The following is a 22,858-nucleotide window of genomic DNA, read 5'->3' as shown; positions in this document are numbered from 1 at the left end:
CCTGGTTTCAGAGAGCTTGGCAGGGGAGGGGGAAGGGGATTGAACATAAATATAGTTGTGAATGGATTACATAAATTCAGTATTTATTTGATAGTAGGAACTGGTTTATCAGTTTAAAAAAAAAAAAAGACATGGTCAAATAAAATATTCACAACAATCTGCCAGCACAAATAAAACCCTGGAGATAGCAAATGTCAAGGAACTTGCATCCATAACAGTGTAACTTGGGTCTCAAAGAGCAGGGTGCTTTCAGCCACTGTTGGGCTGGGAAGCAGTTTGTTGTGCCACTAACTATGGAGTTAAAAGGAAGTAACTAAATCTCTCTGATATTGAAGGTTTTCATCTGTTAAATCAAAGAATTGGAGTAGATGGGGCTTAGTCATATTTCCCTTCCTCAAGTTTTATCATGCTCAGAAATATCACTGGTTTAAAAATGCTTTTTATATATTGAATAGACTATTATAAAGAATAAATGGGTGAGTACATGGAGGAGATATTCTTGGTGATGCTAAGGATTATGGGACTTTGGAACTGTGTCATGGTTAACCTAACCAAAGACTCCCTGTAAACACTGGGCACCATGAGTGTGCGCAAGCCATTAAGCCATTAAGAGACGACACCTCAGCCAGGCAGTGGTGGCACATGCCTTTAATTCCAGCACCTGGGAGGCAGAGGCAGGAGGATTTCTGAGTTCAAGGCTAGCCTGGTCTACAGAGTGAGTTCCAGGACAGCCAGGGCTACACAGAGAAACCCTGTCTTGAAAAATCTTTAAAAAAAAAAAAAAAAAAAAAGAGATGCCCTACACTTCTTTGTCAGCTATTATACTTAAAAAGAAATTTTTTACGTATAACAAATAGCTGACAAAGTTAAGTTGGATGGTCTAAAGATATTAGAAACCTTGCTGAGCCCTTACCATGTCTGTAGAAATTGGACTGTGTTGCAAAAATTTCTTCCCTGAGATATGTAAACAACATCTACCCCCATTTATATGATCCCGTTAACAACAAAGCAAGATACATTCTGCCAGAGTTCAGCTAGAGAACTAATGAATTCATTGAGCTTATCTACAGAACATGGGTGAGGTGCTGCTCATAGGTGCATGAATAATCCTGAAACTTCCAGAATAGAAAGATTTCACCCCAACAGATGATGACTTCCCCATAAGCACATAGAATTTTTGCCTTCAATTAACTTTCCTCAGGCTGTATATAGCAGTGGTTCTCCACCTACGAGATTCGACCTCTTTAGGGAGTCAAATGACTCTTTCACACAGGTCATATATCAGATGCTCTACATATCAGATATTTACACTATGATTCCTATGATTCATAACAGTGAAAAATTACAGTTATGAATAACAAAATTTTTATGATTGGAGTCCCCGCAGCATGAAGAATTATATTAAAGGGTTGAGGGTCACAACATTAGAAAGGTTGAGAACCACTGCTCTACAGTCTACTACATGAGACCATGTACAGTTAGGGCAGAACCACATGCAAATGGCTGGTGGGAGAAGCTGAAATCTCAGGAGAGGGTCCAGGGAGCATCTCCCACCCTCCTTCCATGAGGAGCTGTTAACAGTCAACAAGCCTAGCCATGATAGTCGCCTGCAAACCAGCACCACTGAACACAGCTGAACTAATGAAAACAGAGTCCAGTCCTCAGAGGATAATGCTCCACAATAGACCGAGTGTAGCTATGCCTCAGATAAATCGGTGCCTGTCAGGCAGAAACACTTACATGGAAAACGACAAGTAAAGAGAGTCATGACTTGACAGTGTGATATCCAGCATCAGAGAGACAAGCAAACATTTGCACCATTGAAGATTTAGTGACAGTCACTCAACTACATCATGCTTACTTCCCAGCATACAGAGAGGGTGATCCTGAGGCCAAATCCAATGCAGAGGTTAGCTCATCCTTCGAGAGACTGGGCAAGAGTGTAGAGCTGATCCAGAATTCCAGAATTCACTGCTGAGCCAGACTAGAGTGAGCTTCAAAGGGGCCAAGGATGAAGCCTTTGGTAGTCACTGCAGGAGAATTTATAGCAATTCAAGGATGCTACTAAGTGGCTATCATGCATGTGGAAAAGGAAGGCGACTTCAGAAAAAGCTTCCTGGGGAGCATCTCAGTGGTGAGTGCTGTGATTGGAAATGGTATCAACAGGTAAGAGCAAAGCTAGGTACAAAGACCTGTCATCCTGGCCACTATGGAAGAAGCAGAGGCAGGAGTTCACAAGTTCAAAACCTGCCTGGACTATGGAATGAGAACAGGACTAGCTGGGTAACTTAGAAGAACATAAAGAATGATCTGGACCTGTGACTCGGTAGTTGAGTACTTGCCTAATCTGTGTTCTAATCTAGGTTCAATCCCTATTACTAAAAAAATAATAACGATAGACACATAAATAATCCTATATACATTTTTGCATGTAGCCAATAGAACCAGTGATTTAACTTTCTCTCACAGAGCTTCACTTCTTTAAAGCCCTACTACTTCCTAACAGCTCCACAGCTTACAATCAAGCCTTTAACATGTGGGACTTAAGGGACGTTTAAGAACACAGCCATATGACTGCCCAAGGATTTATCCCTCAGCACCCACACAGATAATAATGTGGCTTTTAGCACAGGTGCCTTAAAAAGAGTCTGTAGTTACTGATGGCTGTGATGATGTTTGCATGGCAAAATATAACCACCAACCTCCTTGTGGTGCTTCCTTGACAAGCCACTGTCTGTTCTCACATGAAGTACAGCTTAAGAGCACACTGTGCTTCACTAGACATTCATAGCTGCACTACAGATTTGTGAAGATACAGTATAATATGAACATAATTAAAAATACATAAGCCACAGACCAACATTTCAAGACAAAGTCCTGCATTGGGTTGAGGAAATAATCTACCATGTTCAGAAAGACTTCCATTCCCTTGGACATGAATCTCGAAGTCATTCTTAAGCACACATAGAAGCCACTGACAACCAAAGTTGCTGTTGTAGGGGAAAATAAGTAAAAAATATCATTCAAGTTGACGTTTTTGAAATCTCTGCTTGGGTGCCCAAGACCCAGAGCTACTGATGTATATTCATAGATCAGCGCCTTGTTTATCCATCATTAGAGAAATCAGAGAAGCTTCAGCAGCAAATGAGAACAAATACAGAGACCCACAGTCTGACATTACACAAAGGGAGTGAGATGTTGGAATGCACTGCTCTAAATAATATGTCTCTATCAAATCCTTCCTCTCAGGGCTCAGAGATCCCCATGGAAGAGGAAGTAGACAGAGTGGGGGAGTCAGAGGGCGTAGAGGACACCAGGAGAACAAGGACTTCTGAAACGACTGAGGAAATCTTGAATGGCTTGCAGAGATGGAAGCAGTACACACAGGGACCACACCACACTCCCTGCATATACACATATGCTTAAAGTTTAGTACATGTCTGGGACTGACTACTCAATGTGTCTCTGACTCTTGGACCTTTCTTTGGGGCTCTTTTATTTTTGTTGGCTTGTCTTGCCCAACTTTGTTAGGGTGGTTTTCATTTCATCTTATATTTTATTTTGTTATGCGTGGCTGGTATCTCCTAAAAGCCCACTCTTTTCTAATGAGAGTCACAAAGGGGGTGGATCTGGATGGGACGGAAGGTGGAGAGAAACAGGGAGGAGTAGAAGGAGGGGAAACTGTATTCAGATTACATTATAGGAAAGAATCTGTTTTTAATAAAAAGGAGAAATGAAAGCTCACTATCTAATAAGAAATAAGTTGTATAAGAAATATACAGCTCTATGCCCCCTAAATTAATGCATCTTACAAAATAAATCAAGAATACTGAACAAATTACACACACACACACACACACACACACACACACACACACGGAACCTAACTGTGGGTTATCAATGGGAGCAGCTCTTTGTGATATACAAAGATGTAAACATCTTTGTTTGCCTGAGTTGGTATTCCTACCTGGACAGCCAATGTCTCCATCAAAATGTATCCATGCAGGTCCAAAGAGAACACTTGCTTCCAGCTATAAATCTAATCAATGAGACATCCCAGAATCATGTGCCAAGTACAGCCACCGAGAGACACAGATAGACTAAGACAAGAGGTTAAAGGTCACATTTGAGGAGGCGAGAAGGTCATCCCAAATTAAGTAAGAACGCTAGGAGACAAATTGATAATGTACTTTCCCAATTCTGGAAGCCTTCCCCAAGTTCCATAGATTTCTGGAGATGCGCTATGAGTAGGTCTGAGAAGGAAGAGAGCAAAGGTTTATTTAATCTTAGAGACCAGTGTGGCCTGAGGCAATTCTTTAAGTTCTCTGAACTCCACATTCTCTTATCTGCCAGTGAGAATACTCTGAATGGCCAGAATGAAAAATGTTCCCATAGGCTCAGGCGTGTGAACATCTGGTCCCCAGCTGCTGGCATCACTGGAGGAGACTGTGGAACTCTTAGGGCATGGAGGCTTGCTGAGGACGTGCATCATGGGAGGGAAGTGGGCCTTAAGAGTTTATACAGCCTCAGCTACTTCCAGTTCACTCTGTCAGCTTCCTGTGTGATAAAATGCGATCAGCCCAGCTTCCTGTTCCAACTGCCTTCCTCACCATTATGGGCTCCCCCTCTGGGACTGTAAACCAGAATCAATTCTTCATTCTTAAACTTGCTTTTGATCACCCATGGTGTTTTATCACAGCAAGAGAAAAGTTCTGACATAAATACCACCTGCACTACAGAATTCTTTTAAGGCCATTTTCCCCAAAAGTGACACAAAAGACATCTTGGGTCATAGCCTAAATGAAAGTAATTCCAAGTTGTACCTTACAGACACGTAAGTTTAACATCTATAGACATAAAATACATGTTAAGCGCACATTTGTTAGCTCATAATAACTTACATTGCATGGCTTCTGTCTTACCAAGAGTAAATACCCTTCTCCAGAATAATTTTCAAAGGCTAATGAACATAAAATTAGAGATAATTTCTACAAAGTAACATTGGCTTCATGCTGCAGGAATGAGGACGTGGGCCCTTCTGAGTGTGAGGCTGTGATTCATGACCTTGACTGCACAGGGGAGTCATGTGGGAAGCTTTTAAAGGCCCTGTGCTCAAGCTTGTGCCCCAGACAAATAAATCAGAGTCCCTGGAGGTGAGCTGCAGACATCTGTAGTTAAAGACATTTCCCACGTGATTCATTGTGCGGCAAGTTTTGAACATCCCCAGCAAGCTCTGAAAAAGACCAGGAGCAATGAAGCTAAGTCAGAGAAAAACCTGGGTACCAGAAAACTGAGCAGGCATGAGAAATTAATTGTTTTCTGGTCTCTCTACATATAGGGAACTAGATCTCATTCCCTACCTTTTATCCAAGAGATAGGTGAAATACCTTACCACTCCATCAGAAGATTCTTTTACTCATAAAATTGGAAAATTAACGTGTATAAAAGACAGGGTTGGTGCCCATATGGATCCGAGGTATGTTATTGGTACCTCTGGTGGGTGGAAAGACTCCTCTATCTAACATGATAATCTTGTAGATGTGAAGAATATCACACATTGCTACACAGCACTAGCCCTCACCTGCCTCTTAATATATGCTTGAGGGAATTGCATCACACATATAGAAGGAGACTCAGTTACTTAGAAGCAGATTCAGAGGTAGAAACAAATCAAAATCAGATGGACTGACCTTGCCCAATAGCATGGCCATCAACCATGATATCATTTATCGATTCATGCATACAATCACAAATCAAAATAATACACAGCAGCGAAAACACAGATGAGACTTAAGAACATAAAGAACAGAACACTACAGCAGAATGGCAGAGGTTAGCCCTTAGCAGAACGTTACAGCAGAATGGCAGAGGTTAGCCCTCAGTTTCCCTTGCATGTGGTTCTGCCCTCTATGGCTTTAGTTACCAAGAGTACACTGTCATCTGAAAATATTAGGTGGAAGTCTCCAGAAATAAGCAATGCATAAGTCTAACATATGGTTCCGGATGTTAAGATTGTTCAATTAACTACTCATTTTTTGTCAATGTGTTATTGTGCCTTGTTTCTAAATTATGTATACCAGGAAAAATACAGCATACAGAGAGCTCGGTATCAGTGGAAGTGTTGGGCACTCAAAGAACATCTTGGAAGGTATTGTCTGAAGATAATACACTCTGAGGATGAAGAAGGATTCTTCTATTCACTCCTAGGGATAAAAGGGGACTCCTCTATTTACTCCTAATGATAAAGGGGGATTCCTCTATAATCTCAGAATGGTATCACCTCATAAAGTTGAAAGCCAGGCAAGATGAAACTGTGTCACCTAAGCAGAGGAGAGAGAGAGCCAAGGGCTCATTTCTGATGGTGTTTGCTTCTGGGTGAGGAGCAGCAGGAAGCAGGGATATGTGGAGGCTCCCAGACACAGAGCATGATAGAAATCATGTTCTAATTCATATATAAGCCATGGTTCAGGTCACCACTCAAATAGACATAAAAATAAAAGACGGCTGGGCACAGGCCGGGGTGGTTGGCTCAGTGGGTAAAAGTGACCTGAAGTTGATCTCCAAGACCCTTACGATGGACTTCCCCCCAAGTCCTCTGACCACTACACATGTGACACATATGCAGTCCCACACAGTTAATTAATTACATTTCTTAAAATAGGATTACACTAATTCTGTGTACAAGAGTTACAAAAAAAAATGGAAGAAAAAGAAAAATTTCTCTCTGAAGAAAACAATACCAGCCATAAGAAGAGGTTTCCGACACTCTCCATAGTCCCTGCTGAAGTCAAGAACTTGATTTGCTACGATCATCCCACCTCCCGGGCTCTGTCTCATGTTAGAAGCAAGGGTTGGAGTAAAACAGGCACCGTTGTGTTAGAGTACAGCTGCTCCTTCCTGTTGCCAGTCACATATCCCCTGGTGTGGCTAAGAACACACAATCACAATCAAAAGAGAGCAATGACAAAAAGAAAAAAATAGCCCAAACCTCCATCTTCTAACTCTATATTCCCTCATCTTTTGAGGGTCATATTCTTTATATTTCCATAAGAAATTAATGTACTTTAATGCCCAGGACAGCAGGAGCCATCCAGCAGAGTGGCCTTATCGATCATCCATATTGTTGGCTGGGGAAGGAAGAGTTATTTATGGCAAGATACCCCCAACCAAAGGGGAAGCCGTGGGAGCTAAGGACAGTTTTATTTTCCTCATCTCTGCTTCTGTGATGTGAAATTTATCAGAACCATTTTGCCTTTTCTCAAGTCTCCTCCATTTCAAGCCAAGTGACAAGTTTAGCTCTTTCTCATCCAAAATGTTTCAAAATGTTTCAACTTTCAGGAAGCATTTGAACAATCAAGCATAAGGTTATCGATTTTGACAGGCAGAAGCCAGAGAGAGGACAGATCTGCTTAGCATTTGAGTCAGCAGGTCATCTCGAGATCAATCTTGTAGAATTCAGAATAGAATGTTTCTTTCTCCTTACACAGCCAGGCTCTAAGGAACTTGAAGACAGTATCCCAGCCCTGCCCAAGGTAAGTTTTGAAACTCCTACTTTGCACAACATAAAACACAAACAGGAAAACAGCAAACATCTGCCCGCAGAACCATCCTGGCCATTAGCAGCGGATGTTAAAGTGTTAGAACGGCTTTAAATACCCAGGAGACCACACTGAATAAACTGCGGATTCCTAAGTCTTGCCCCAGATTTCATTCAGAAAGCTGCAGATTGAGACCAGAAGCGTCTTGCAAGCATCTCAGGCCATTCTGACTCCTGAACTCACAACACAGAACACTGTGCCTCGGCTCACAAAGACCTCACAAGAAAAATCTAACCCTTGGAGCACTCGGTAGAAGAGGGTGTCCACATAGGTATGACTCTCACCACACCGCCACCCTCTTTTCAGCCTGTGTGTTAAAATAAGCCCCCTTTTCTCTCTTCCAGTTAAGTCCTCCCTAGATAATTTGTAGGAATTTCATGATCATTTCCAATCAGTTCTTATGAAAAGTGTCAATGATGAAACAGAACAGCTATGATACTCTGGCCACCAACGCTCTCCTGTGCAAGCCTCTGATGAGACAGAAGTGATAGTGAAGGAACCAAAGCATGACTGTCTGCTATAATAACAGCCCAAGAACATTCCCATGCTACTTCTTAAATCGGATGGACAGGGCATCCTAGGAGCTTTTAAATAGACAGTGTACACTTTAGTTTAAATGTGGGTTTCTTTCCAGTCTCCGTGCTAGCAAAGGTTGAGCTGATGTTCCAACACCTTTTTTGTCAGGCTCAGCCTGCCTTCCCAACCAGCCCCCACCTGACATCTGCACAGGCTCCTAGCTGACCTCCTTTGGCCATCCCCAGCATCGTGACCAAGACAGGAAGCAAACTTTCTGCTTACTTTTTTTTTTTTTAATCTTCCAAATCTACAGAAGTAGGGAAAGGTTGCTTTAAGAAAGAAAGCCAATAGAATCGTTTTGGGGGTCAGGCCACTGCGTTTCATCGAGGTGGAAAACATCAGTAGTCTTGGTTCCCAGGGGCTCTCTGATAAGGAGAATTTGCAGCTTGCACAGTAAAACTCCTGACATGATCTCCTGATAATGCCTTCATCGCAACATTTTCAATTTCATAGGATTTTACCACAAGGAAATGCCAGAGCAATGAATCCTTTGCTTTTCTCTCCCAGGAAATGACCCAGGCCTATGGTTAGGATAAGTCGCCCCTTCCCTCCACTCCCAATTTTCTCACCCTAAACAGGAGCCCTGTTTTTCCAAGGTTCTTTGGTAAATAGAAACTTTTCTAAGGTGTTCTTTTTTTTTTTCTACAATAAATGAAAGCATTTAGGGGATGGGCATGGAGCTCGGTTGATAGAGTGCATGTTTAACATCTCCTCCTCCATCTTCAGGAGCGTGCAAACCAATGTGGAAGTGCACACCTAGGAGGAGCAAGAGCATCAGGAACTCTCAAAGCCAGTCTAGCTCAGGTACGTACTATGTGAGCCTGGAACACAGGAGACCTTATCTCATAAAAACAAACAACATATAATAAAGCTATTTTATTATTATTTTTATCATTTTGATTCTTTGTCCCATTTTTTAAATTATCTTCTCTCTCTTAACAGTCTTGTTTTTCCACTTTGCCCCTGTAAATCACATGTAAAATTATGGCTATGCTAATGTCATGATACATAAGGTTTATATAACGAAGCTGTGGGCTGGTGGCCCAAGGTTCTATAAGAAAGCAAGCTGAACAAGCCATGGGGCTAGTAAGCAGCACCCCTTCGTGGCCTCTGCATCAGCTCCTGCCTCCAGGTTCCTGCCCTGGTGAGTTCCTGTCCTGACTTCCTCTGGTGATGAACAGGGATGTGGAAGCCAAATAAACCCTTTCCTCCCCAACTTGCTTTGGTCATGGTGTTCCATCACAGCAATAGTAACTGTAGCTAAGACAACATGATTATAAAAACGTGTGCTTAGAGAAATAACGATGGTGAGATACAGTCTCCTTTCCTGCTCTGTCTCTTTCATCTTGCCCTTTGTAGCTTAACCATGCAGCTTTTTCTCAATCCTCTCATTTTTCCATATCTCTCATTTTTTCCATTCATCAAGTTATTTAAAAGTACCATTAGGCCCTCCATAATGAATAAGAAAAATACAATCCCTCATAGTTCACCCCATCTTCTGGCCCCTTCTTCTTTTTACATCTTAAAATCTCTAGCCATTATTTTACAATATTGACTTTACAGCATTTCCATTTTGTTTAATAAGCATAATTTACCCTTCCTGACCTGCACATGTACCAGTTATAAAAATGAAAATAAAATATTTCTAATGTGATGATCATGTGAATATTTTTATTTGTTGCTGACCCGGATACTAAGGTTAGGTAATATAAAAGAGATGTGTTCCAAGCATTGAGTTCCTGTGTCACATCTTATTACTTCATATTAAAATTAGATTTTTTTGTTTATTCAAGGATTTCTAATTGCCTTTTCTTTTCCTTATTGATAAAAGAAATGTGCCTTTATTGTATTAAAATCACCCAGCTAGTCAATTTTGAATAGATGCACATGGCTAGGTGGCTTTTAGTGCTACTGTTTGGTTTTGGTTGTTAAACTTTTACTTTCTGCTTCTACTTTTTTAATATAGTAAATCAAAAAAATATTTAGAGACTAATGTGATGCATGAGTTGCTAGTTCTTCCTATCTGAAGAGTGTGACAAGCCCAGAAGAGGTTTCAGTTCAGAGTCTCATGAACGGGGATCAGTCATCAAATGTGGCAAGTGACTAAAAGAGAAACTCCCATGCAAATAACTATACTAACTTTGTCAGCTTGGGGTCCCCGGGGGCAAGTGCTATAGCCTGCAGTTCTGGGGTGACAGTGTCCATTTGCCTCTGCTGACAGGCCCTACTGACAGGCCCTGCTGACAGGCCCTGCTGACAGGACCTGCTGACAGGCCCTGCTGACAGGCCCTGCTGACAGGCCCTGCTGACAGGCCCTGCTGACAGGCCCTGCTGCTGTCTTCCTCTTGCATTGTCTGCTGGAAAATCCTGGTGCATGTGCAGATTAGATCTTCGTTCACCTCAGGAGCATGGTGAGCAGGTAGGCAGCGTTCAGAAGGGACTTACACTACTCTCCCGAGTGTCCTGAAACCCTTCCCTTGTGGCCTAAGCTCCTCCATTTTGAACTCAGCGACCACAGTAGGGGTAAGTGAATCAAAGACCAACATCATGACCAGCTCTTCTATGATTTAAAGGTATCTACTTCCAAATGAAAATCCCACAACTTGACAATTCCTACTTCTAAACTCTTCCAAATGCATATGACCTGGGGTGTTTTTCAAGGTTTTGTTAGAAAACAAACAAACAAACAAATTTAAAAACCTAAAAAACAAAAACAAAAACCAATTCCATCTTTTAAATCTATTGAATTGAATAATGATTTGGGTTGGGGGTTGAGATGCGGGGCCTGGAGCTCAGGGTTGAGCACAGGGGTTCTCAACCTTCCTAATGTTGCAACCTTTTGATACAGTTCTTCACATTGTGGCGAACCATAAAAATATTTCCTTGCTATTTCTGTAATTTTGCTACTGTTATGGACTATAATGTACACATCTGATATGCAGGCTATCTGATCTGTGACCCCTGTGGAAGGGTCCTTAGATGCCCAAAAGACCAACTGTTTAAGAGCCACCGGTCTAGCATATGCAAATCACATCGTTTACCACTACCCCAGAATGAATCATGAAAGCGGGAGTCAAAGAACTTCTTCTGTCTTAAAATGAGAACCACCCAACACAAATGTACACTTGGAAGCAAACGTCTTCATCCTCACATCTTTTTCTATTTCCTTTCCATCTAAGAAAATAAAATCCTTTTTTTCCCTATTAGGTCTATAATTTTACATCTCACTGAATTCACTCTGAGTAATAATTTATAAATCACCATCATAAGAAACGTTGCATTAGGCTCTTGATATTTAAAGAGTAAGAAGCATAATGCGTAAGAGCTCACGGAACTCACAGGGGAACAGGGTTGTGTGCAGTCAAGTCGTTGGACTGAAGTGGTTTTTTAATGTTTTTAGCTCCTCTCTATTTTTTTAATTAATATAACTTGCCATGCATTACTAGTCAAATTAAAAGGTTTAACAAATAGATTAAAAATAATAATTTGAGGGGACAGAGCTTGGAGAGACAGTTCCATGGTTAAGACGACTTGCTGCTTGTCTTAGAGTTTTATTACTGTGAAAAGACACCATGACCACTGCAACTCTTATAAAGGAAAACATTAACTGGGGCTGTCATACAGTTTGGAAGTTTGGTCTATTATCATCATAGTGAGAAACATGGTGGCATGTAGGCAGGCATGCTGCTGGAAAAAGAGCTGAGAATTCTACATCTTGATCTACAAGTAGCAGTATGTTTCATACTGGGTATAGCCTGAGCATAGAAGACCTCAAAGCCCGCCTCCACAATGACATACTTCCTCCAACAAGGCCACACCCCCTAAATAGTGTCATGTCCTATGACCAAGAATTCAAATACAAGAATTTATGGGGGCCATTCCTATTCAAACCACCACACTGCTATTATAGAGAACCAGAGTTCAGTTCCCACTAGGACCCATGTCAGGCAGCCCACAGCAGCATGTAACTCTAGCTCCAGGGGATCTGAAGCTCTCTTCTGACCTCCACAGATACTTGCATTGTTGCCCACATTCTTTGCTTGTACACACACACACACACACACACACACACACACACACTCACAATCTTAACAATTACACTTTTAAAAAGAACAATTATGGTGTGGCCTATTATTTTAGAGAACACATAGATGTATTTCTTTGTCCTCTCTTTAGAAGGAAAAACTCTGCAGAAAGGCCAACAATCCCTACCCAAAGTGCAAGCTCTACTGGAATATGGGCCAAAGCACCAGTGAGAGTTCTGATTGCCTGGAAAGTTCCAAACACCTGATGGAAGGCAGTCCAACTGCACAGCTCCATTCTGAATCAAAAGGAAGAACAGGCCCACTCCATTCCCTCCTGTCATACTAGGGCATGATTTGCCTTTTTGTTGTTGTTGTTGAATTGCCAAAGAAGAGAGAAAGTAGTGGGGTAGCCAGGAAAATGGAAAGGAAAATAGGTACTCTCAATTAAAAGGATGCATGCAGGAGGTAGGAAGAACTTTCTCACCTTAGACAAAGAAAAACCTTAAAAGGGATTTTTTTTTTTTTATTTATATTGGGGGGAATGAGTTAAGAGCCTCAGTTCTTTCCGCCTTCCTGAAAACTACATAGTCTCACTCTTCTTCATGGCTGTGTGAAATCCCATTGTGTACAGACATTGAACTTTCTTTATCCATTCCTTTGTTGATGATGCCCGGACTGATTTGAGGACAACACCACAATAAGCACAGCGTGCAGCTCTCTCTCTGCTTATGCTGGCCTCCATCCCTTTGGGTACATACTCAGGAGTGTTATGGCTGAATCTTACCGTACTTCTATTTTTATTTTGTGAGGAACCTGTACATTTATTTCCATGGTGGCTGCCCTTATTTATTTACATCTCACCAACAGTCTACATTGGTTCCCTTTCCCCTGCATCCTACCTAGCATTTATTGTTTGTATTCTTCATGATTGCCCCTCGGCCTGGGGAAATAGTATCTAAATATAGTTTGGGTCAAATCTAGAATTTTCTGACTCTAAAACCAAGATTTTCCTTTACTTGCTGTCCCAAACAAATCTTTCACCACACTAAAGGAGCACATAAATTATCAAAACTATCTCCCCAAAGGATTGTGCTCCTCTCACAAGACTGGTCAAGTGTCAAGTGTGGAATTCCTCCCTTCAAGTTTCTGGTCTGAGGTATCCTGGGACCCCTCCCAAAACAATGCACACTGTTACCATTGTTATTGGTTACTCTAATTTTTGCTAAATGCACATAGTATCAAACTGTCCTTTAATTTGTATCTCTTACCCAAATATTAGTACATCCCTCCAGACCTAATCAAAGAAGTTTCTTTCTGCAGCACATAGTGGTTGATGCAGAAACTTAACAACTTGTCAAAGTGCAGAGAATAAGTATAAGTGGATTCCTCGGCCATGGATGGGATATTATATAGCATCCTTCCCCCAAGCTTCAGGAGCCCATGAAAGAAGAGTTGGAAATATTGCAAGTGCTAGAGGTCCGGTAGGACCTAAGTAAAACAGTGTCTCCTGGAAATGACAAGATCACTGACTGCACTCATGAACTCAAGAAGCAACTCAATGGTTGCCTGCACGAGACCAGTCTAGTCAACATTCTCTTGGTAAGAGATTCATAAGCTGTCACCCTGATTAAAGAGCTGTGGACAGTTGGTGCTTTCTGGGGGAAAGAAAACAGTTTTCTTTAAGAGGATGGCTTCTGATGCTCCAGTGGAAGGCCACACACACATATAAACAGCACAGATTGGGGTCTGTGGGCCATTTAAGACAGAGGTGGGGACACAAAGTTGAGTGGAGTGGTTAGGAGAATGAGAGCAAATCGGGAAAGAATTAGGAAGAGGTGTTGGGGTAAAAATGACTAAAACACTCTGCATCAAATTCTCAGCAGGTTGAGAATATTTTAAATGCCCCCTAAGGAATCTGAAAGACAATCTATTTTCCAGTGAATGCTCAGTCAGAACCCCAGGGATACTGTCTCGAAGTATGGCTCCACCAGGGCCTGTTCACAACTCTCTTCTCCTTCCCCTCTACCCTTTTGTCTAATCACTACCACCCTCATCTAGCTGTTCCTTCCCCACATCATTTCTCTCTCTCCATGTTCAACCCATTTTCTTTTGATCTGCTTATTTGTGGAAACAGTCCTCCCATTAATCTTCAATCTTGCCTCCTTTGTTTCTCCAAGCAACTTGAAGCAGACCTTCTGAAAGCCCTTCTTCAATGTTGACCCATCTCTGGTCACTCTCACCACATTATCCTTGTCTTTATCTTCTGCCCATCTCACAGAAATAGCCACATCTTCCTAGCATCCCTACCCCTCATCCCCGACTAGAACATATGCTGTCATTTATGCTCAGGATGTTACATTTCCTGATCCTCCTCAGTGGCTGACACATTGCCTGGCATGGAGTAGATGCTCCACATTTATGCCTATAGAGATGGAGATACATAAGATGATCTTGTAGTGCAAGAATATAAGAAATGTATTCAAGAAATACCAGAATAAACTATATCAAAGGGACCTAGAAACCTAGTAGACTCCCCACTGGGGTGTTGAAAATTAACCAGAATGCATTATATACATGTATTAAATTGTCAAAGGATAGAATTTATTGTTAAAATAAATAAAAAAAATGGCTAAGGATTAAAAGAAGAAGAAGAATCCTCAATGTCAAAAGCTGGAACAATTGGATGGGGAAGGGCTATATTGTGATATAATTCAACACACAAAATAAATATTCATCAATCCAGACTGATACAAATAAGTTATTGAATAAAGATGTAAAGGGAAGACCTGTTTCTCATGAAGATTTCCAATTAATTCCTATAGATGCAAGGGTGGAATATTGCCCTTATTCTTTAAAGGCAGGTGTCCCACAGTACAGCCTGTGAAGGGTGCAAAAGAACCCTGACAGAGATTACTTTTCCTAGGTAGTCAGGACCAATATCAACAAAGATAAGCCGAAGATGTGATGCATGCATCCTGAATGAGCTCCTGGAACTGAAGAGGGAATAAAACGAAGAGATGTACATAATGTGTGGCCTTTTGCTAACAGTAAGCCCATGGTGGGTCCACAGTTATACCACAGATACCATGCTAACCTAAAGTGTAAAGGATAAATGCTGTAGGACGTACTGTAGATCTTGGTGCTTATCTTTGTAATCTTTCTGCAGCTATGAAAAGTTTATGCTCTGCAAAGAAAAAGGTTGGGGAGGAAGACAAAACTGACCATACCTATAGGATTACTACTTATCAGAGAAAGAAGGTTTCAAGGAAGAGATGCCAACGGAGTTATTTGGTTTGCTTTTTGACAGAATATATGATGAAGAATAAAAAACTAAAATGGTATGGCTAGGTACAAAGAGAAAGAGGGAGAGAGAGAGAAAGAGAGAGAGAGAGAACAGCATAAGTTGGACATTACTGGGAAAACGCTGAGGCAAATGAAAGTGTGTGCTAACATGATAGAGAAAACACCATAAATCATTGAGAAAGAGATGGAGTGTTTAATTAGCAACTGTGTGGAGAGTCAAAATATTCCTGATTGCAAAACACTAAATACACTAGGAAGCTCAAAGGAAAAACTCAAAAACACAGACCAGAGCATCAGCCCTGATGTGTAAGGAGTTGGGAGTCATCGCTTCTACCCTCACATCACAGAAGTTTTGGAATAAACTACAACCCTAAAGTTTGAAGAGTCAGAAGATCCAAGGTGTCATCAACATAGCAGAAGTGCTGGAGTCATAGCAGGGAAGAACATATGGATGCTGATTTCTCCACGTTAGAGGCAGAGGGTAGACTAGCTGGAGCATGAGAAATTCCTGGGGGCTGTAGACCTAGGAAGACCTTCACTCTTCAGTGAGCTTTCCTCGAAGACCCCCACGGGTCCCTTCCCTCTCCAGCAGAAAGGAAGGAAGAGGCAGCTCGGGCTGACCTAACAAAGCACACAAGCTGCAAGTTTAAACATCAACTAATTGCCTTATAGTGTCGGAGGGTTCAAGTCCAAATGAAGTCCAACTCCAAATTCTATGAGAGCCCTCTTCCAGCATCCTGGGGGAGGGGGTGGTCCAATTTCCCCTATGCTCACATAACCTAACCTCAGTATTTTTGCACAGGGAAAGATGGAGAAGGAAAAAGATAAGGAAGGAGGGAAGCAGGAAGAAGAGGGGAGAGGAGAGAAAGGTATTGTAGTGATTCATTATCTCTAACGAATTACGCACTAATAATTAGGGCACTAATCCACCAGACGAGGGCCCTATCCACGAGGCATCATCTAGCCCTAATTATTTCCTGAAGATTCTAAAACCAAATACCATCACATCAAGGGATAGGACTTCAGCATAAGAATCTTATGGGGACATAAATATCCAGGGCACTACTGAGAAACACACCCTGAGGATTCTTGGGGATAAAGATCTACTTTCCAGTGTTTAATCCCAAATAGTCTTTGCCAGAGTCTGGTTCTACTGGGAAGAAAGGAAAGAAAGAACGGTTCTCCACTTTCTAGCCTTCTGTGGTTCTACAATGTCACCTAAGAGACAGTTTTTGTTGTTGGCTTATTTTCTGAATGTTGTTGTTGTTGTGGTGGTGGTGGTGGTTGGTTGGTTGGTTGGTTGGTTGATTGGATTGAGTTTTTGAGATGTGGTCTTACCATATAGGCACGGCTGAACTAGAGCTCACAGAAATCTACCTGCTTCTGTTTCCTGAGTGCTGAGATTAAAGGCACACATACCATACCAAGATAGAATTTTTTTAAGGTAGAGGAAAAAAACCCACAGCCTTACCTAAGAGGCAGGCCTGCCAAAGGACTGACAGTCCTCCTTACCACAGTTAATGCCTAAACACCACTGGTGTAACAAAAGTAGATGAAGAGCTACAGGATGGACAATGGCAGAGCCTTTAAAAACATTAATTAAGTAAAAAAAAAAAAAAAAGAAAAAGAAGGAAGGAAGGTAGGGAGGAAGAAAGGAAGAAAGGAAGGAAGGAAGGAAAGAAGGAAAAGACAGAGGAATCTGAGTCGCTGGAACTTTCAGCCCCAACAAAAACGAAGCACAGGCCAACTCCAGGCTGTGATTCACATACTCTAGGTTAAAATGAAACTTCACCCTAAGGACCCATTACCTAATCTGTTATGCTCAGATTTCAATAGCAATTACAAGGCATGCTGCAAGGCAAGAAGAAAACAGTTTAAAGACACAAAGCATCATAACCCGGCAGATGTTCGAATCATTAGATAGGGAATTTAACATAATTGTGATTAATATCTATTATAATTGGGTTCTCTGGAAAAACAGAAGCTACACAGACAGAAAGGTAGATAGGAGAGGATTATTAGAGAACTGGCTGAAAATGTGGAAGATGAGAAATCCTGAGATTTGCAAATCTAGAGGACCAAGAAAGCAGAACCTGGGCTTCGTCAAGCTAAAAGGTCTGAGAGCCAAGGGAGCTGACATTTTGGCTGGGGAGGCAGACTTCTAAGGAAGTAGAAGACAGGGAATGGGGCTATTTGTGGAAGATACAAAGTCTGACATCCAGAGTATCCAGAATCCTGATATCCAAGGTTAGGAAAAGATGGATGTCTCAGCTCTAGAAGAAACAGTGCATGCCATTCTCTTCTGTTCTGTCTTCACCCTCAGCTGATTACACAGTACTGGGCCACATTAGGGGTAAATCAGACTTATCCAGTCCACTGATGCAAGGCTAAGGGGGTTCGTCACCAGTAGCTCTGTCCAGAAGTTGCTTTTCTCAAGGCATTTTAACCACAGCAATGGCAAACAAAAGTAAGCCAATTACACACAATGAGGTAGGACACAAGACATGCTCTTCACCCTGTGTCCCCTATGTCCTCTCTTCCCTAAGTGCACATATACCTGAGAGTTCTTAGAGTAGAGGATGCTATTGGTCTCTGGGTAGTTTCCTGCATCCTGTTGTAATTGAAGAAAAAAAAAAAAAGATCTCAATTCCTGACCCTTCCAAAGCCATGAGATGCTGAAGGGTCATACTCTGCTAATTTCCTCTCCTGTCTTACCTTCTTCCCAGACATATAAACAACCTCTCTGACCTCAAGGTCTTTGCCTTTCTGGAACCTCCAGGTCTAGATCTCTGGCTGTCTGGTCCCTTGTCAAGTCATTCAAGAATCTCCATAGATAATTCTCCATCAAAAAGGCTCTCTTGAAATTCTCATATGTGATAATAGCCCTCCTCTGTGTGTGCACACAGGCACACAAGCACACACACACACCTGCACTAGCCTATCTGAGCATCCATCTCTCAGCCCTATACCACCTGACATGTGTATGTACTTGTGTCAGTGACCAGTGAGAACATCACCCAGTAAGTGAAACCAAACCACAAAATGTATTGCTCAGTATAGTGAGAGAAGCTCTGCTGGCCACAATGCCTCCAGACAAAACAGACAGTTCATTAGATCCATAGAGGATTTTGTATAGCATGGAGTTCTGTGATTGGCAGAATGTAGGAAGTCCTGGGATCTCAGGTCAGGCTGTTATTAAATGACTGACACACAGAGGCATGCATGCATTCTTCAGGAGTACTCACCCATCCCTGATTGCTGACTTTCTGAAGTCGATTCAACCAGGTTTAAAATAAAGTTTCACTAGGACAGTTGTTGACCAAGTGAACAGATTTAAAGTGGCTTCGATGGCTACTTATAACTAGGATCATAAGACAACCAGACTTGTTAAGTGCATGGGAACCTTATATCCTATTCCATGTGTGCATCTCCTCTATTTCAGTCATCCTGTGCCTCTGGCACCTACTCCAGAGGCTACTGTGCTGCCTGCAGAATGGGCATGAATTATGTTTTGAAGATCTTCTTTCTTCTCACAGCCTAATATAGTAGCTAAGAGCACAGTTCTATACTCATGCAGGCCTGGCTTTGAGCTGTGGCTCTGTCATGACCCGGCTTGTGACCTTCCCTATGCCTATTTCATCTTTTGAAGGAAAGCGGGGAGGGGCAAATAACAGAGTCTGCCTCCCGAGGATCCTCTAAAGAATGTTAAAATAATGACCAGCTCCTGATGCATAAGTCTTCAATAACATCAATGGCTCAGAAAGGTTCAGAAAGGGCTCAAAGTAGATATTTTAGACCATTAAAAAAAAAAGATAATCATGCTTGACCCTACAGAAAAAAAAATGTATAGAGTGTGAGCTGAAATCAAAATATCTGAGTCTTCCCTCCCCTTTCCACCAATCCTCCCCCAAACACAATTCCAATCATGCAGACTCTGACTCCTTTCAAACTCCCTAGGAGAGCAATCGCTCCTGGTACCCCAACATTAAGATCTTCTATACCTGGCAGCTCGTTAACTAAGTTAATCATTTTTCCCCAAGACAAGCATGCAGTGATTCTTTTGATCTCTGTAGCTAGTCCTTACTACTGCGGCAGCATTTTCTCTGTCCAATCACATTAGGGCAGTGACAGACCTGTGATTGGACAGGAGTAAGAGGTGGAGCTAAAGTTGGAGGAAGAGAAAAGGTCAGGAGCAGGAGGAGGGAGGAGATCATCATGGAGTAAGACAATGAGGATGGGTCAGATCCCACGTGGTTATACAACCAAGCAAAGATTTTTACAAAATAGCTTAATTGGGTTAGAATATTGTCTTTATTATATGGTTCTGAAATTTTTGTATTAGCATCTTGTAATTGTGATCTCATTATTATATAAATCTGATTGGATATTAAGGCCTTAAGAGTCATGCTTTACTTACCAGGTCTTAGGTGCTATTTAGATGAATGATTGTGGGGGTGTGTAAAGAGTTGCATGTGAGCAAGATGTTTTGAATAGCTGGGAGAGAATAACAAGAGCCCACCAGGACAGGGTGATCATGATCAATACTGGCTCAAGAACATGGCCCAACGGGAAAGCAAGTTTGCGGGGCGGGTGTATTTTTTTATATTCCTGCAACATACTACTTTGTGGGTTCTTCTTTTTCCCCACCTTGTACTCCCCGACACACACCACATTTCATGCCCCTAACACTAGCTAGGAGAGAAACCGGAGAGGAAGCAAAGAGGAATTAGGAAAATCCCTGATTCTAATCACTTTCCTTTTGTTTCTTCTTAGACCACAGCTACTAACAACCTCTGAAAAGTTCCCAGAATTCCAAGCATCACACAACCACAGAAATAATCTGCAGCTGGCAAAATCACGCTCCTGCTAGAGCACGAAGCCAATCACAGTCAGCTGCTGTGAACAGTCCAATGCAGCCCCGTATCCCACACCTGGGATTAATACAAAACCACATTCTTATATTTCTGTTTTTTTTTTTTTAAGAAACAAAAATACTAAAAGTGTCACTGCATATCTACTCATTTGATTAACCCTGTACAATTCTGTGTTCACCTAACAAAGAGCTGAACCTAAAACACAGAGATACGTGACATACCAGTATTGAAGGAGATGCTCACACACTGATCTGAACCACATGGGGAAGGTGGCTCTTCCTGATTCAAGAAAAAGTCCGACCGCTCTGCTGCTTTGCCTTGTCTCATCCTGGCAGTGAGAGTTCTCCAGTTCTATAAAGACTTAACCCGCCTTCTCTCAGTGTCCTCTCTACCAAATGAGCTCAGGGAAGGACACATGTGCTCTCTCCAGCATCTCTGTCTCTGATCTGGGCAATCTGAATCTCCACCACCTTCCATTGGGTTTATGAGTGTCCAAGCCTTGGGCTAAGGATTTAATCTTTTGGGGTTCTTGGAGAATGGCTGGGAACTGAGCCAATCTTCTAACTCTAAAGCGGACAACAGGATTCCATATCTATATGACTTGGCTTCGAGTTGCTCGAATTCCTTTAGATTGTGGTCCCTGGATCCCACTGCCTGGGCCACATTAAGCTGCATTATTCATAAACTGTAAGGTAGATTACTATATGGCCTATGGGCACAGAGCCCTGGATCAGGGTCCTCTCTCTGTGTCACCCACTTTGTCTCTGCTTCTCTTGAAAAGCTAAGTAAACCTGCCAAGCCAGTGAAGAGAGTATCTTCGCTCTCTTGTGGACCTACCCTGAGAATTTCACTTAGAAACCACAGGCACAGACCAGAAATCCACAGGGCTACCAGATACTTAACCCAGAGGCACTGAGAGCTGGGTACAAATCTGCAAGTGGGTTTTATTTGGGGGGTGGAGGTAAAGTTTCAGAGAGAGCAGGGAAACAGCAAGGTGCATGCCATCTTGGAGGACCAGCAATGGCTCACAAGGAATCCACCCGGCCAGCCTAGCTAGAACTCACTTCCAAGAGACGAGTATAGCCCTAGAGGAAAGCCTCTGTAAGACTTCCTGTGTGAACTTGACCTAAGAACAATTGGTGCCTGTCACACAGCTGAATTCTACATGCAGTCAACCTGGGATGGACCGTGATGGACACTAGGGAGAATAGTTTGTCTCTCACATCCACCATAGCCAGGAGGCCGTTTTGTTCCTGCTCTAGGAAGGCACCACCTGGTGGTCACTACCAGAAATGACAACACACACTTGCCAAACCTTTCGACATCTCCAACTACCACAGTCTACCTTAATTCAACAAAATTCCTACTGAGCCCTTATAATGTGCCAGAGAGTGTGTGAGGTGCAGAGACACCGGTAAGATAAGACTCGGTGGCAAATCTTGGTGAGCTAATCACCAACACAGCTGAGCAAAGAAGACAGAAGAAAAAGGTCTAAGGCAGACCACATCCTTGGCATCCCAGCCTTCTATTAAAGCCCCTCCTTTGCCTGAGAAGAATTATTTGTACAAATGGCCCTCCTTTCCACCTTATTCCTCCCACAGCTGTCATCCATCTTCCCGGTCACTGCCAACCGGGGCCTCTTCCAGTTTTAAATCAAACGTCTTGCTAGGTCTTCCCCCAAGGAAACCTAAAATGACAGGGCCCCGCATTCGTTCTCTTTGCTGGAAGCTTTAACTCCTTCTGAAGATGTCTCCTTTCGCTCTTAGGCTCCCCTCTCCTTCCTCAGAGAAGTGGGTGGGTGGGAAGGCAAAGGGTCAAGACACAAGGGGCACATTCAGCCCCCGTGGGGTCCCCACTCTCATCAGCACTCTGACTTCAAAATATCCTGTGACACATTCTAGCGAACATCTCCTTTTAATCCCGTGGGGTTGATCTGACTGATGTAAGGAAATAGCCACATTTTAAATAGAGTCCCTAATAATGACTCAGACGGGTGTCTGGACTGGGTTCATGCCATCATGAATCCGAAAATGAGTCGCAACTATTAAAAAAGGAAATTGGCTTTCTTGCGTAGCTGGAGGCAATTTAGAAGACGGAGCTCTAGCGAATGGGTTTGGAGCCCTGGCGAGTGCTCATGAAATGAGTTTCTATCTCCTAAGCCCACTGCTTAGGCAAGTTGCTCTCTTCAGGGTATCTAAGTTTTCGAGGCAGGTAAGATCACAGGTATAAGCACACTAAGGTTACCACGGAGAAGGAAGGGTGGATACGGTGAGAGCCATGGGTACTCGGGGGCCAAGGGCATCCTATAAAGTTGAAATTGCCCTCAAACAGGGAAGCCACCCTTTCCAATGGAAAGTGGAGGCTGGAAATGGAGAAAAAAAATGGGGTATGAGCTAGGGTAGGTGGGGCGTGAGCCGGGGCAGGTGGGGCGTGAGCCGGGGCAGGTGAGGTGTGAGCCGGGGCAGGTGGGGCGTGAGTCGGG

The 22,858-nt window shown here is 42.5% G+C and overlaps 1 protein-coding gene across 12 annotated transcripts in view; it reads right to left on the bottom strand.

The window, feature by feature from the left end:
• Positions 1-22,858, bottom strand: part of Rgs6 (regulator of G protein signaling 6) — a 559,464-nt gene that overhangs the window by 457,248 nt on the left and 79,358 nt on the right. The window lies entirely within an intron of this gene.

The sequence above is a fragment of the Mastomys coucha genome, unplaced genomic scaffold, assembly GCF_008632895.1.
Source record: "Mastomys coucha isolate ucsf_1 unplaced genomic scaffold, UCSF_Mcou_1 pScaffold6, whole genome shotgun sequence".
NCBI classification, from domain to species: Eukaryota; Metazoa; Chordata; class Mammalia; order Rodentia; family Muridae; genus Mastomys; species Mastomys coucha.
This window is presented reverse-complemented; position numbering and strand designations above follow the sequence as displayed.